General features: G+C 34.0%; 1 long non-coding RNA gene across 5 annotated transcripts in view; it reads left to right on the top strand.

Moving 5' to 3' along the window:
* The window catches only part of LOC143688756 (uncharacterized), a 42,617-nt gene extending 27,812 nt beyond the window's left edge, over positions 1-14,805 (top strand). Inside the window, exons 3-5 of one of the 5 annotated variants that reach the window (XR_013178264.1) lie at positions 11,596-11,683; positions 12,169-12,445; positions 14,632-14,805. This is a non-coding gene — a long non-coding RNA (uncharacterized LOC143688756). Of the gene's footprint in view, positions 1-6,310; positions 6,458-11,595; positions 11,758-12,168 lie in introns of those variants that run through there. The other 4 variants (XR_013178263.1, XR_013178266.1, XR_013178262.1 and 1 more) reach the window with 4 other exon arrangements.
* The last annotated feature ends 2,954 nt before the right edge of the window (positions 14,806-17,759 follow it).

Here is a 17,759-nt window from a genome sequence, read left to right as displayed (position 1 = left end):
ATCTATCCATGTTGTAAATTTAGGTCTCTGAGTAGTTATAGGGAAGCAGAGTGTCTGTGGAGAAAGGCCCGTGGGAAGTTTGTTGGTAGGCAGCCTTCCTCTGTTGCAATTTTGCACTGGACCCTAGTATTTGTAAGACAGATGCTTGTATATGAGCTAGGGTATCAGCTCATGCCTTGATTCCCAATTTACTTTTTTATTTCAATTAAGATCCCCCATATCAACTGCCCTATATCTTAGGCCCCACCACACCTTCAGCCCATCTTATCAGAGGCAGGTTTACTAGTATCTTTCTCTATAGCATCTGTTAAACCACACATATACTTTATCTCAGGCACTGGGTGGCATGTTTTTCTGATGTTATTTTATTTACTACCACAATAGATCTAAAGAGAGCATATTACTCTGGAATACCTGGTAACTTTTACTAGCCCTCCTGCTCCACATAATCCTCACAACTAGCCCTTCTGCTGGATGAGGACATCTTTCCCGATGATTTCCATAGTCCCAATGGACTTCAGAACCTGCATTCCCTCAGTAGATTTCACTTGCTCATTAGATCACTTAATGGACTAGGTGAGTCTCGAATCTAGGTCAGTTGTCCCCAGTCCTTATCTCCCCAGGTCTTTTAGTCTGCAATCAATCAATCAATCAATCAATCAGTCTGTCTGTTCATCCATACATCTGCTCTGAATGTTTTTTTAGCATGTCTTTCAAAGATATGCAGAAGGGATTCTAATTCCAACCCTTTCAAAGACCTATAAAAAATAAAAGATTCCTGGGAGTGCAAGGGTAGTTCAGTGGTAGAATTCTCACCTGCCAAGCTGGAGACCCAGGTTTGATTTCCAGCCCATGCACTCCCCATAAAATAAACTAAAATAAAAAAATCAACAAATAGTGGTGCAATAATGGGATACTCACATGGAAAAAGAAAGAAATGTGACCCCCACCATACAGCATTAAAAAAAAAAAAAGACTCCTAAGGAAATCTAGAATGTTCTGGAGGCAGCCCTTGAATTCAGTGTTGATATTCACATAGAAAAATGTTACCCCTTACTAGTCTATCAAAATCAGAGATTCATGGCCAAAATGATTACTAGAAAGGTGCACATATTTTGTTCTCATGTACCTATGTGCTTAGCTGGATACAGTTTTAATACACAGCAATGTACTGTAGGCTCTTAATAAAAAATCTGATGGATGTTACCAAGAAGAAGCCAGTTAGGATAGAGTATGAGAAAAATGGACAGTGAGAGAAAGAGTAGTAGACTTTGGGTAAGAGATCATGATTCCATCTTTGCCTATTTGTATATTAGCTAAGTGTCTGGGCAAGTTAATTAATTCTTATGACTCTTTATTCCTTTGTGCTTAAAATATGGATTGTGTTATCAATTTATTCATAAGATTACAAATATATATGGAAAGACGGCATGGGTTTTGGCACACAGAAGGAGGTTTTATCTAACAGGAAATAGTACATTAAATGGAACAGTTGAAATTTTCTGAAGAATTTATTTACAGGTGTGGGCAGGGTTAAGAGAAACCAACAAGGAGGAAACTGTTACCATGTGTAGGCCAGAAGGAGCTAGTTGGTGGTGGGTGGGTATGGGAAGAGTTATTGGAACTCAGAGAAAGAGTCCTATCTGTGGGAAAGTGTCACCATATGGGAGCTAGGGTCTTTAGCAGAGTGGGAAGCTACCGTACACTTTGATCTCATGCCAGGCCCATGAGACAAACCCTATAATAAAACAGAGAAATGGGGGCCAGTTGATGCATACTTTAATGGCCAGACTCTTTTGAGAGTGAAAGTGTAGGAAGGGATGGAAACTGGGTCTGAAGGGGCAGAGAGACTCTAGCAGAATGCTCACAAATATTTTTTGAATAAATAAATGATTGATTGAATCCCCAAATCATTACAAGGACAAAACAATAGACCATTGGTGGTGAAATGGAGAAAAAAATAGTAGATGGGAGAGGTTGATTGGAGAATAACACTAATTTGTTAAAGATCGAACAGAATGGATAAATTGAAATGCAATGAGAAAAGAAAAGAGATGAAAAAAAGTAAGTACATTACTGTGATAAGAGTAAAAAACAAGTGCGGACCTTAAAATGTGTTCTATACTATACTATATCATATTACATTTCACCATACTCTGCTATTCTGTACTCTCTCCTGTACTATACCAGTTACCTTAGAATTGATATTTGTAAAGAGTTATTTAACTTTAAAGCTTTAAAATATTTCCAAAATAGAATGTTCTCCATGGTGCTCTTGGTGAGAAAGACTAGCCTTCGCTCCATATCAACGTAATTTTCAAAAGTAGAGATAAATTGTAAGTTAGTTTCAAAGATCTTTCTTGGTTAATGAATACTTGACCAATTAAATTGAGTTTTGTATCTGTTTACAAAAGTGAGTTTAAAATCCGGTTACTTCACCTGTTTTCTACTTGAGTATTTCACTGAATAAATAAATATCCAACGGATGGATTTCTCCAGTCTACATGGAACCCTGGTGGTTTGTAAGGCCCAGTGATCATTGCCGCGGAGTATACAAAGATAAAAATATAGGAGACTGCCTTCAGGTTTTCTGCAGTCAGCTGCGAAGTAGAGGAGCATCAACACATTTTACATATCAGGAAAACGCAAAGCAGAGCTAGTAATAAGCCAATGCAAGTTCTAAGCAACATTCTTTCCAGGATTAGTAGTCACTAATTGATATGAGGGGGGTTTCATGAAAATTGTGGCATTTGAGTTGGCTTGTAAGTAAGCACATTATTTTGATCATTGAAAATTGGGAAGCAGAGGAGGTTCTCTACATAATTCAAAATAGTAATAATACTTGAGTATTTACCGTGTGCTTACACAGCATCAGCTACTAGCTTATATGCTTTATATGTAATTAATAAATTTAATTACAACTTAAATTTATACAGAAATGAATCTTTCACTGCATAAGACTATATGGATACCATATCTGCATTGAACATTTTAAATCCAACAAATATGATTTAGATTGGTGATAAAGTTTTTATTCTAGTTACAATGAAATTGCATTTTATACTATTTAAGTGAGAATTATGCTTCAATGGTAATTTTTTTTGTTACTCATTCAATATGCTTGCTTTTGTGATAAGTTCATTTTTCATTGTTTCATCAAAATTAGGGCCTCAGCAGCAAAGGAAAGAATAAAGTACTTTTTCTGTCATTCTTAGATCCTGTCCTAGCTTGTGAGTTCCGTGAAAGCAAGATAGCTTTCTTAACTCTAATGCCTGGCCAGGAGTAAATATTCAAAACATATTTAAAGTAAAGTGATTTGAATCCTTCCATTGATTTTATTTAATTCCTGGACAATGGCAATGGTTTTAGTTGTGTTTAAGCAAAACGTTTACATGGAATAACTGGAACTTAAGCTCTGATGTAAAATGGATACATGGAAACCCATGAGTCTACCTGAAGCTTTTCATATCTGATTATGAGGTTTGCCCCTTCTATGAGGCAATGGAGAATGATTGTCAAAAATAACCTGTGTGAGGAATAGATATATAAAAGTTTACTGCTAGGAAGGTCTTTATTGTGAACATTTTGTTTATAGTCTTACTGGATATTAAGTCTTCTATTAAAAAATACAGAATGTTTGTATGTTAAGAATGTATGTAGGGGGAACAAATGTTAAAATAAATTTAGTAGATTGAAATGCTGGTGATCGGTGAGGGGTAGGGGTAGGGGGTACGGTATGTACAATTTTTTTTTCTTTTTTCTTTTTCTGGATTGATGCAAATGTTCTGAGAGGTGATTGTGGTGATGAATATACAACTATGTGCTGATATTGTGAGTTATTGTTTATATACCAAGAATGGAATTATCATATGGGAAGAAGGTTCATGTTTGTACGTTGTTATGTTTAAAAACAAAAATTAGAGCCTCCAGAACTTAGCATGTAAGGTAAGCAATGCTACTAATATAAATTACAAAAAGATAATATTTTGAGGCCTAAATTCAGTTTTATGCAGTCTTGGTGTAGTATTCAAATGATGTAGATATTCACGTTATTGTGAAATGTAAGTTGTGTTAATTCAGATTTCTAGAATTAAGCTTATGTATCGTACGAAGTTGTAACTAATAGTGGGCAGATGTAACTAACATTTTGTCTTGTGCACTCTTTAAAGATAAAAGTTAAAGTAATTATAAAAATTATGAGAATTGCTCAGTGAAATTCTCCAGGAAGAAAACAAGAAAGAAGTTAACAATTATAAAGAAGGGCTACATACCCTTATTTCAAAAGACTTCAGCCACCTGCCATTTGGTAGGCAGGAAAAAAAACTCTTTTTACCAATAGCCAGTGTGCTCAAGAAAAGATTACTTCACAATTTTTATGAATAATGTGATGATATTGGTACCCAAAAGTATGTGAAATGTGACTTTTTTTAAAAACCAGATTCACAGCATTCTCAATAGACAGGAATGATCTTCTTGCTTTTAATAAAATTGGCTAAATTAAGTGGTTCATGAATACATTTGAATTATCTTTAAGTATGGAGATTAAACAAAAGTATGATCGAGAAATAACATGTCATGGAATTTCGGATTATATTCTTCCTGAAGAGGTAGTGTTTACAGAAACGTGAATTTTCAAGAGCCAATACATCCTAAAAAATTAAAGTTCTGCTTTCCCAATTTTAGAAATTACACATAACCAAATTTAACAAAAGCACAGTTTCTCAACATTAAAGCTTGTTGTTTAAAAGAAAAAAAAATAATTTAAAAAAAAAGGTGGGGGAGGGACGTGTTGCAACAGTGCTTCGGTGGCAAAATTCTCACCTGCCATGCCGGAGACCCGGGTTGGATTCCCTGAGCCTGCCCACTCCAAAAAAAAAAAAAAAAAAGGAAATAAAAGAAATGTGGGCAAGCTCTATTTGTAATCATGTGCCACGCCCTTCATTTATTTATTTATTTTTACTGATACCAAATGTAGCTCTCCTGTTGCAAACTAACTCCGGTGTCAATTTTAGATACAATAGAGTAAATATTTCCAAAGCAGTATTAGGGAAAACGATTAGCAGGAAGTGTGTTTTCTGGAAGAGAATGGGAGGTGGGAAGCAAAAACAGAAATATGCCTTGAAACAACAAAACGAACTGACAGACGTTTTCTGTCCCTCTGATAACCACGGACAGCCCTCAAAATTTCCACTGAGAGAAAATTAATGTTGATGAAATTTTTAATTAAAGTAACAATTGTGGTGCATTTTTGACTTCTCAAGTCTCACTCTCACTTTGGAGATTCAAATCGTTTAATGAGGCTGAGTCAACTCAGGTCCACTTGAAGGCTTCCTAAAAGGGGAGTTCTCTGACTGAGAGATCCTGGATGCATTATGAATTGAGTGAAATCTTAGATAGATTTTGACAAGTTTATGTATTTAAAGAAAAATTTAAAAAAGTATAATATGATGCTAAAAACTCCTACAATCATTTATGGATTATTAATCCCTACTAAGTGCAAATAGAATCATACTGAATGCTTTTATTGATTGTTTTAACTCATAGGCTCTGAGCAAACTCAAATTGTTCTTTGCTTCCAGAATTTTTTCTGTTTTCCTGATGTGAATGTCTCCTAGTGTTGTGGTGGCGATGGTTGAGGGTGGGCGGGAGTTTATTCTGTTTTATTTCTCCTGGGAAACAAAATACGTGGTTGTTTGACTCTGGCAGTATCTCCTATACGGATGGTAAGGATAATGATCTCACTTGTGAACACGAGCGAGTGTTTTCCTATTGTCCATCTGGCTGGTACTCTCAGAACTTTTCCAAGCTTTTGTATTTTTGATCACCTAAACAAATGAATGAGAAAGTGTAGAGCATCCACTTGCTTATATGTTGGTCTCACAGTTTCAACATGTATAGGCATTTAGGGAAAAGTAGAATAGAGGAACTGAGAAATAAATTTTCTTGAGCTAATGAAAATAACAAGAACTAGGCAAAGAAAGGGAGCTGAGTTTGCGTACTTAAATGGTAAAAGCATCATCAACCAAAATTGGATGAGTACAATGGAAAGAAGAGAAAGAGCACATGAGACAAAGAAAAAAAACTCTCTGGATATTAACCTTAAAGATGGTGGCAAAGATGTATAGGTTCTAAATATAATCTAAGTATTAGATCAAAATTTGAAAGACTTTATTTAGAGATGAAAGATTTTTGGTTAATTTCTGCTGTTTATGTGTTTGTCGTGGGAAAATATTTACATTCTACTTAGAAAATGAACCAAGTAAGATGCCATTTTGTATTATGCTCTTTTGATTTTATTCATAGCAAAAAAATCATCATATTTATATGACTCATATGCAAAACTAAATACGTTCATCTATATGGTCTGCTGATGGGAAATAGAATCAGATAATTCACTTCTAATCCATTAAGCAAATGAAAAATCAGTTGTGATTCCAAGAAGAGATAAAACAAATTGGTAAGTAAATGTTTGTTTTCTAATTTTCAGAAAGAATTATCAATAGCATACTGTAAAAAGTGTCTAATGCCAGAACATATTCTTTTTTTAAACAAATTATAGCTAGCACACGAAACAACACATTCATATTTGAGAAGGATGAAATTGCATGACTCTTTAAATTTCCTTCTGTGTACATAAAAAATAAAGTTCAGGTATAATTTAAAAAGAATCACCTCTTATATTTTGAGCTCTATAGTAGTAAGGTATCAACTTCTTGAAAACCAAAATACTTTGTCTTATGCTTTCATGTGCTTTCTTGAACTTGACCATAGTAGCCAAAATGGTTTATCTTATTTTTGTATATGTGCATAGCCTATAATTCACGTTTTATGTTTATTTTAATTTTTAAACTCAAATTCTGGAATCTAAATGTATGTGCCATTTTGAGAAGACTTTTTTGTTTCTGTTTTCTTTTTTTATCTGCTCTCAGATTTGTTTTCCCAGTACTAGATTATCTTGTGACAAGGCGATATTGAATATGCATATCATTTTTGTTTGAGCAAATATTTGATATGGAGATTGGTCAGTAGCATTGAGAACTCCAGCCACAGTAGTTAGATTAAAACTGATTTAGGAGAAAGTTTCTGCTTCCATGTGCTTGTGTTAGTCAATGACAGAATGAAATCTAATGTCTTTCAAATTCTGGATACAAAATGAAAAGGCCAATCTTACCCTTATATGTTTCTAAATGTTTATATGTTAGACATTATAGATAAAATTTCTATAATATGTCCTCACAAAAGATTTACCTTAGATGGCATGTCTAGAAACTGAGCAATGCTGAATACAAGTGTAAGGGCACAAACACACAGTGCTATTTAGAATTTCTGCATTTAATTTACAAAGGCCTTTATTATTGTGGGACTGGTAATTAAGATTGTTAACATACACATGGAGAAAGAATGAAATGTGACCCTGCCATACAACATACAAAAAAATAATAATAAAAGAAAGAGAAGCTAAGGGGAAAATGATGAAATAGACAAACATATTAATGGTCAGCAAATATGAAAAGAAAAATCTATCATGGTTGAAAGTATATAAATATAATGTAGACCTATATAAAGTGTATGATTGCATATATATGTATTTATTTATGTATAGTGCTGGTATGCTTTCTAATGCGGTTTTCATAGAAATTCTTCATATTTAAATTGGTTTCAAAGATTTTTCAAACTGATTTTCGAGAAAGAGGTGGGACCTATAAAAGGAGAAATAAAATATATTGTTTAGCATGCATGTTCGACACTCAGGTTTATTGATACGCTCTGCCTTTTATAAGATGAATACTATGACAAATGCCAGAGAAGAGATTGCACACCACTATCTCTGTTTTATCTATGTACTGCCAGTGGGCAAAGATTTCTCATTTCATACATCATTTACAACTTCCTACAGTAATTTTACACAGTTCATATCCTCAGTACAAGGAATGGCAATTATCTATACACATATATGCATGCAGGCATACTGAATACGATAACTATAGAGTTCCGAAGTTCACACATTCCAATCAATAGAAATTGGGTAATCGATAGTAAGTTATCCAATAAAAAAAAAACTTTTCCCTCTTTGCTGATGCCTCATTGTGTATCCTGAAACAGGTTTCTTCAAGAAGTCTTCCTTAAGTAGTATTTGTAGTATGCAAATATTATTTTCAATTTCTCCAACTGCCTTTTTATTCCAAAAATTGCAATAAGTCAAAAAAGGAATCATATCATATTCCTTTTTCTATCCACTTTTACTCCTTTTCTTACTATTGAACTCAGGAGTGAGTAAAAAACTAAAATATTCTGCTTTTCAACTTTAAGTGTGAAAAACATTAAAGTTTAATTGTACTTGGTAATTTTGGATTTTATAAAATTAATCCAGATTGCCATAGTTTTCTCGCTTCTGCAGCTAATATAATACAGATAGCATTTTGAAAGATTATAAATAGCTACATTGATCCATAATCCATAAACTCTGAACTTTTTCGTATGTTATCAATTATTTAAAGTTAAGTTTTAAATTTTCAAATTTTAATACTTGCATATTCTGGCTTTCATGATATGTTGGTAGAATAATGACTGGTAACCAGCTAGCTCCATTCAAAATACTGAAAGTGGTGCTTTAGATTCAGCCAATACTTAATGAGTCCCATTAGCTATTTATTAATGGATTAATACCCTATCTCTTTAAAAACGTTTTTGATGTAATGATCTGGTGTATTTTTACTTCTCCACAACTGTGATTTCTTGAGACTCTTTTCTTTCTTTAGGGAAATTATTGCTTCAAATTTCCTTTTATTGACTATTACTCGAAATTCATAATGTATCAGGCACATGATACATCTAAACTATGTATAGAAATGATGGTTTCTAATTTATAGGACCATGTGTTCTCAGACTGGACAGTAACAAATAGCAAGCATATCCTTTGTCTATTACTCTTTTAGTTACTAAGTTTTGATAAAAGCAAAAGAAATTAGAGGCTTCTGTCCATTAGTTAAACTCAAGAGAATTCCATTGCATTTCTCTTACAGACTACTTTCTTGTCCTTAAATCAGTCTTTCTCTGTGTTTTAATATTTCCATCTGTAAAATGAATTAAACTAGATGGTTTAAAAAATTAATATAGGTAAGATCTGTTTTATTTATTAGCCATGACAGCAGAAATGTTATATGCCTAGAAACCAAACAATTGGGAAAATTTATTTTGAGGATACAAATGAAGGTACTACTTTTTAAAATCAAGATTCTTTTTTAATGGCCACTGTATTTAACTTCATCTGCCTGTTGTTTTGTTGCATTCAATGAAAAATGGTGACTATAGATATTGTTTCAGTCTATCTTAATTTTATGGAGAGTTTCATTTTGTAATGTAGGCCAGTATTTTCATCCTACACTCAAATCTACATGTCTTTTTTTTTTTATAGCTCTTCATTTTTTGAAGAATTTTTTGATTGTATTATATAATGTCTGAAAGACATAAGGATAAAATATATGAATGTGTGTGTATGTGTGTATGTATAGTACCCATTATATATAATGTCCATTCAAGTGTGATTTAAAGTTCCGAAAATGGAGAGTGTTGTCAAAAGCAATTCCTTTACATATGGAAGTGACTGTTAGAAAGCTTCAGTGATGAATTCTTCATAATGTTGACTCTAAAGTAGTAGAAAGAGCCATAATAGCGTGATATATATACATCATATGAAGAAGAGTCACATTAGTAAATTTTTTTAGAGGCTAATTCATTTCTTCTTTTTCTGATGTTGAGATTTCAGTCATTTTTGTCTGCAACACTTGCCCACCACTTCCTCTATGCACACATGGAAAGAGTGATGCTGACAGCCAACATAAATTAAACCAAATAAGTTATAATATATTAATACCATAATCATGTCTCACTTCATCCTTATTGGCATTACTGTAAAGATATTTTATCATTCCCTTTCTTTCAACAGATATTTATTGAAGTCCTCATATTGTATATAAAGTAACCAGATCTTAACTAGCTAAACCTCGCTTAATTTGACAATAATTAAATTCAATATCAGATTCTTGCCATCATAAGGCTGACCACATGTATTAATTTTATATTGCTGCATAACAAATTATCATAAACGTTGCCTCTTAAAGCCACATTTATTATCTAACAGTTTCTCTGGGAATGAAGTCTGCTCACAGCTTAGGTATGTAGCAAGGCTACAATTAAGGTGTTGGCCAGCATTGGGGTTTCATCTGAATGCTCTACCAGGGAAAGATCCACTTCCAAATTCACCTAGGTTGTTGCTAAAATCCATTTCCTTGTGGTTATAACAATGAGGGTCTCATTTTCTTGCTGACTGTTAGTTGGAGGCCTTTGCAGACTGTATTTAGAATCTCCCCTAAGTTTGTAGGGGCCTCCTTTGGTGCCTTATCACATGGGTTTTCCAATATGGTTGCTTGCTACATTAAAACTAGCTAGTGAGAGAGGGAGAAAGAGAAAGGGATATTTCAGCAAAATGGGGGCTATGATCTCATGTAATGCAATCACATAATTAACCACATACATAGAATTTTACATATTTCAACACCTTTGCTGTTTTCTATTGGTTAAAATTAAGACACAGCTTCCATTCACACTCAAGGGAAGGGGGTCACAGAAGGGCATGGGTGGGTACACGGTGGTTCAGTGGTAGAATGCTCGCCTTCCATGTGGGAGACCCAGGTTCGATTCCCGGGCCTGATCCCCAGGCTGTGCACCCTGCTCCCCCTCCCAAAAAAATAAACAAAAGGGCACGGATATCAGGAGGTAAGAATCAGGGTAGACATCAAAAACGTCTGTTCACCATACCAAATAAACCTAAAATTCCAGGAATGAATATTTACTCACAAATAAATATGTAAACAAAATTAAAAATAGCAAAGTATCATTCAAATATTTTTGCCTGGAAATTTAGTTTTGCTATTAGCAAGCTGTTTTACACCTAGTAACCTGGGTCACCTTTCTGAACCCATTTCCATATCCGAAAATAGAGTGGATTGGACTAGAATGAGTGCTAAACATTCTTTTCAACACTAAACTTCACACAGCTCAGAATATTCAGAATAAATAGAATTATCGAATTGTCTAAATGTTTTATTTTTTACCCCGGACATTTATCGAGAAGTTTAAATCTTCCTAATGGCTTAAATAAAAAAGGGTAAATCTGGGAAGATTACAATTTCATTCTCTAAATTTGATTTGAAACCTCTACTCTAAGCAAGGAAGTGGAAAGTAGAAGAGAACATAGGTTCTGGAGTTCGCTACATGAGTTCAAATCTTAGCTCCTCCAGCTCAGAAACTATGTTACCTGGGGCAGGATATTTAATTTTTTTCATTGGTTAAATGAAATAATAATACTAATTTATAGGATTGTTGAAAAGATTAATGATAATATGTGCAAAATGTTCAGCAAATTGCACTCTAAATATTAATTACTTCATAATTATTAGCTGTTGTAATTTTTATTATCATTACAATCAATGTATCATTATGTTATGCAAGGGAAAGGCAAAGTGGATAATGAAGTTTCTCTGACATCAAGAAACTCACAGAAATGTTGTTTTATTAAAATGTTTTCTCTTCTAGGTAGAATAAACGATTGTAAAAAATGGTCATTGGGCCATGCGATGGTGGCTCAGTGGCAGAATTCTCGCCTGCCATGTCGGAGACCCAGGTTAGATTCCTGGTGCTTGCCCATGCAAAAAAAGAGAAAGGTTTTATTTTCCTCGAGATTCATCAGCAACTAGGGTATCGCTGAAATTCTTATTTAACTTGATAAATGTGGTTATATTAATAGTTGAATGATTTCTGTTACATTTTATCCAACGTTCTTGGAAAAAAATAACTGACAAGTTTCTTTTTTTAAACGTAGAACTCATATCACCATATAAACAAGTTAATTTTGATTCTGCATATTCTATTTTTTTGAGAGAAGATTTCTAGGTACAATACTTGATGGTTAGTAATAAGTAGGCTATACATAAATTATGAATTAAGAGAAAATGAAAGGCAAAAGCACTGAGCACCCTTTTTTACTAGTTGGAGGAAACAGTTTCTCTGACATTGAACACAAAACAGTTGATCTAATTTCATAGAATTATAAGCAGCCAGATTCCTACCTTGCTTCATCTTTCAAACCCTCTTTTGTTCTCTACACAGGCAAGTCACGTGGAATGAAAAATAACCATGGTGGGACAACCATTGTGCTTTGGAAGAAATCTGCACTCACAAACCTTTCCCAAATTGTTTTTTATCACATGGTTTTAGGTTTTCAATCTTCAAACTTCTCCTGTGAAAAGGGAAGTGACCCAAAAGACCAAAAACTGCAAAAGTCAAATAGTGGGGAGACTCCATGACAGTGGGCATCTTTGTCACTCCTGACAATGCTGCAGGAATGTAATGAAGCATGGCAAATATCGATGTGCTTCATGATTATGTGAGTACTTTTCAAGGAATTTAACCAGTGAGATGGACAGAAGGTAGCGGTCCTGATAAATCTACTGAAAAATTTCTCCTTGCTTTAACTTCAAGGAGAGCATGAGAGATATCAAAGGAGTTGAGGATAGAAATAATATCACACAGCTGTATCCTGAGTTGGTAAAAATTGTGCCATATTGTTGTTAGTATGTGCCACAATTTGAAGTTGGCAAAGATCTGGTATGTTTTTTTTTTTTTTAACCATTCACCTAAATTTACGTAAGGTCACTGCAGGGGCTCATTAACAATTGCTTAATGAATGTCTGAGGAATCAAGTGATTTTGATTCTAGTTTTTGCTGCTATTAAATAACTGAGAGACCTTAGGGTAATCAACCTCTTAAGTCTCAATTTCTTCACCTGTAAAATGGACTGGACTTGGCTGTTACTTGGAGTCCTAACATCATTGATGGGATGCATATTTCAATAATTTGCATGATAACCACCAATTTTTAAAATAGGAAATGTCATTTATGTAACAGATTTATTTTTTCAATATTTTTTCTTGAAATATCTGTCCAAATGAAATCATTTATGATGTTAATTATTGGTGCATTCATCATTGGTTGTTTTTTACTCTGGATTCAACTTTTTTTTCCCTAATAAGTCCAGTTTTGATTATTCAGATCTCTAACTAAGGTGCTTAAATGTGGTATACAGTATTTTAATAAGACCAAGCTATAGAATTCAAAACACATTTCAATTATAAACAACTAAGTATGATAATATAAAGATACTGAATTTCAAAATTTTTTAAATTTAAAATATTTGTTAAGTCTTTGATTTTGTTGTAGGTAATTGCAAATGGGAATATGAAATGCGAATAAGACTAGAGAATAAAGAATTCTACAATATTCATATTTAAGCAACTCTATTACAATACTCGTATTTGAAAATTGTGCCTTTTATTTAGTTGGATTTACTTGCTAATTAAATCTTGAATGCTATAAACATTGTTTGCAGAGTTCTAATTCCTGGGAAAATGTATAGAAAATGTGGGCTTATAAAACTTGGAAAACATTTATGTTAATCATTTTTATTGACACCTCTTCCCTCTGGACCATTAGAACTTAAAGGTAGCTGAAACTAAAGTCCCAAAGAGAAAAAATGGAACTAGTAAACTCTACTGACGTTAACTTCCTAGGAATTTCAGCATACAATTTGCCCATACAGGTTCCATTAAAGTTAATGGTTGTCGTGTGACTAATTTTCCCTGTAGGGCACTAAAAATGTACCCTGCAGTATTAAAAAGTCTGAACCTAATTTTTACTCTCTCTTAACCTTGATTATGTTACACTCAAGATAGATCCTTTCATTATCACACACTCATATAGTAAATTTTATATAAAGATTTGAAAAAAAACATCTATTTGGGGGAGAGGCTACATTTATATGGGTCAGAGAAGAATTTTAATTACTGTAGCAAATATAAGTACTACTTTCATTATAATGATAAAACAAGCATGAGGATTTGCAATTTACCCTCTAGCCATACAAATGAGAACTGAAACCTCAATGAATTTAATAAATGAAACAATTTCAGAAGAATTACTTAAAATCAAGTCTACTTTTTAATCAGTCATGTTTTAGGTGAGTGCTTATTAGTGGATCATTAATAAAACATGCTTATAGAATGAATTTCAAGAAATCGGTAAGATGAATAAAATACAGAGAAAGTTAAAAAAATCTAATGACTAACTTTTAAAATTCAAAAGTTTTGCTTTAAACTTACATTAAGTTACATATTAATTTCAAATTAAAAAATGAATACCAGCCAGATAAGTCCTGAAACTTAGCCCAGCCTCTCCAGAACATCAGAATGTTCCATCTCCCTACCCCACATTAGCAGCAGACCCTTCCAATATGAAAAATTTAGAATTGCCGTAGCCCAAACACTCCTAAAGAGAGGGATGGAAAGATCAAAGGTGATGGTGGAGTTATACCGAGAAGATAAGATTTAACAAATGAATATGAATGTTGAATCATTAAATTGATATCTCTTTTAGTCTCCAGTATTTTAGAGCAGCTAGAAGTAAAAACCTAAAATTGTGAAATTGTAATCCATGTCAAACTCTGAAATATGTTCTGCAACTATTTGTGTTGTTGCGCTTTGAAATTTATAGCTTTTTTGTATATATTATTTTCAGAAAAAAAGTTGATTATGAAGTTAAAAAAAATGTTTAAGCCCTCTAGCCTCCTATATTCTGGAGCAGCTAGAAGGAAAACTATGAGAGGATTGTATGGTAGCCCACGACAAACTCTGGGATCTATCCTGTAGCTACTTGTTGAAGAGTGCTTTGAAAACGATTGTTTTTTTTATTCCTTTGCTTTGTATATATGTTATAGTATACAATAAAAAAAGTTAAAAATTAAAAAAAAATGAATACCAGATCCTTTTTTTCAGTTATATTTGAAGAGAAAGCACAACAGATAATATTGCCTGTGAATGCATGATCATTTTATACTGTCCAAATTCCCTCTGCTTTTCACATTCAAACTATAATATTAATCTCATTTTCCTTTTAAATAATTTCTGCCTCATTTCTATCACTACCTTGGGGAATGAAGCTGTATGATTTTATTTTTCAAGATACATAAAGAAAAGACAAAAAATATACATTAATAAATATCCCATCATCCATTTCTCACTGAAATCGGCATCTATACTGCAAAAAAGGGGACATGCACCAAATATTTCCTAAGCACAAAGAACACTGGGGAAAAAAAAGGCAATATTGCAGAACAATAAATAAAGCAGAACACTCTCCAAGGGTTCAGAATTTGGTTTGGATGACCTTCTGAAAGACAGGATTCTTATCCAACACCAACAAAAACTTCGTTTAGGAGTGATCCTTTTATGTTATACATTTATCTTCTTTGGACTTCAATTACAAGATTCTCTGTCTAAATGACAGTAGGATCCCATGAATTGGTGAGGGTGGGGTGGGGTGGGGTGGGGTGGAGAGGACAAGGGTGGTTACAGTTACTAATAAATCCACACTTTTAAATTTATTGAACCTGATGTCAGACTATTGGCTATTGAATTTCATCAGATTTCTAGAGTACTTCCAGCCCAAGATCTCATTACTTAGAATCCAATTTGAAGCTTGCTGCCTTTTTAGTTTAGTGCTTCCCCTTGCTTCCCTGATCTGCGGGCTCACCACTGAAGGTTGGAAAGCATCTGTATTATGCGTGGCTCTCTGGATCCATTGGATGCAGTTTTTCTAGGGTAACTTGTAAGACTGGGGAAAGCTTGGGATAGTAAAGTTTTCAGAGGCAGGCCTTTTTTTTTGTTTTAGCCCCTATTAAGTTATTCTTCAGTAAAAATGGAAACCTTAAGTGGAGTTTCTTAGAGATATGTCTGGCAGTCTGGGCTATGCCAATGGCTCAACAAGCCCCAGTGTGCTCATATATTTAACACAATCCCAATTCTGAATTGTTCTGATGCTTGAGTTACCTTTATAAGGCACCACTCTTTCTCCTCTATTCAGGACACAATAAGGCATACTTTGCACTAAAATATTTCCCCCATACAACTATCTTTGATTTGAATTTTGAAAAAAAAAAGGCAAAAAGTATTTAGTACTTTGCAATGTTTTTTCAGATAACTAGAAGCACCCTGGGGTGCTCTGGTGGATTTGTCCCTACTTAGAAATAGTGTTACTGAGCTACTTGTACTTTGTGCTTTCTGAAAACAAAAGGATGAACTGAGAAGAACGCAGCTGGGACTCAGCACACTAATATAAAGTGCCGAGAACATGCAGCGACCTAAAATGATGTAACTGTACATCATTGTGTGCCGATGCTTAACAGGAGGCTCCATCCCTTCTCACTAGGATAGGGTTTCTATCGTGCTTTTTGTTCTGGCACTCTTCAATCACTCAAATTCTCTGACTCCACTTTTATTTTTTATTCTAATTTCACATCCACAGGAAGTTTGGTTCATTCTTATTTGGTTCTTCTTTTGTATCAGGCTTGAAATGTGCTCTTCTTAGCTCCTGTAGCAACCTGTACCAAGCTTTCCTAGATTTCACTGAAATGATCTCTTTGGGTACTCATCCAGTCTTAAAATTTAAGTACCCTAAGAATAAGGACTGTGTTTCACAGCTCTTTGCAAGCTGCCTCACAACCAGTGCTCAAACTTTCTTTATTAAACTGAATAAAATGGGATATATGCTTCCAGAAATTTCTCAGTCATTCAGTCTTTTAATTGTTACACCTTGAATTTTTAAATACAGAGATAAAATTTGCATTATAAAGGTTCTGTCAATAATATTCTTTCATTTTAGCTATTTCTGTCCAAGTTTGCTATTCAATAATTCTGTACTATACTTGAAGGTGAGGTTCTTTTTCTACTTCCAATATGTGAAATTGAGATCCATGAAAGCCTTCTGTAAAACATATCCTACCAGATGCCTACTGCCAGGATCATCTCTGAACCCCTTTTTGATGCATGTTCCAAGTGTGCTATGGGAGTGGAAGCCAGAGGCTCTGGCACAAAGAACTGTCTTTACCACCTTCTCTATGGCAGGACTTCTTGGTCTGTCTTACCATGTGTTATGTGATGATTCAGTTCACCCCAATTTGCCCTTTGGGAACTGCTGTAAAAACTTTTGTACAGTAAATCATGACAGCATTTGGCCTTCATTTGGGGGTGAATGCATGGTTTATATATTAAAACCATTTCTGTTTTGTTCCTTTTAGAAATATCATGTGGCATCAATTTGTTTGTAAGCACAAGTCAAATGGCAGTTTGGGATCTTCCAGATGAACTAGAATATGCTGTACTAAGTTTTTAAAAGCTATCAGAGCAATGGAAACATTGGAAAAAAACTAACAGACTGCTTGGATCCCCAAGAATATATCCATATACCCACAGAGGTCCTCAAACTCTTTAATTTGAGGAAACGTACTCAAGATTTTTAAGATGCCAGGGAATTGATGGTGGAGGTTAAGAATTAATATCTTATTTAGAAAGTATAAATATTGCTGCAGAGCTGACTCTGTTCCACCCAACCAGAAGAATTTTACCTTGGTGGTCTTTAGCCATAGGTGGGGTTAGGGTGGAGAACCTTCTAGAAGGCAGAATTCTTAGCCCACATCAACAGAAACTGAAATTGTGTTACACATTTATATTCTCTTCTGAACTCATATTACAAGATGCCATCATAAGGAGCAATAGTGATTTCATGGCTTCTGCTTCTTCAATGTGTCATATATGGGCAAATTTGGTCATTTCCTGAGGAACTGCTCATTGCTCGGCCTCCAGCTTCCC

This window comes from Tamandua tetradactyla, chromosome 6, assembly GCF_023851605.1.
Source record: "Tamandua tetradactyla isolate mTamTet1 chromosome 6, mTamTet1.pri, whole genome shotgun sequence".
Taxonomy (NCBI): Eukaryota; Metazoa; Chordata; class Mammalia; order Pilosa; family Myrmecophagidae; genus Tamandua; species Tamandua tetradactyla.
Note: the sequence above shows the minus strand (reverse complement) of the source record. Positions and strands in the feature narration are given on the sequence as shown.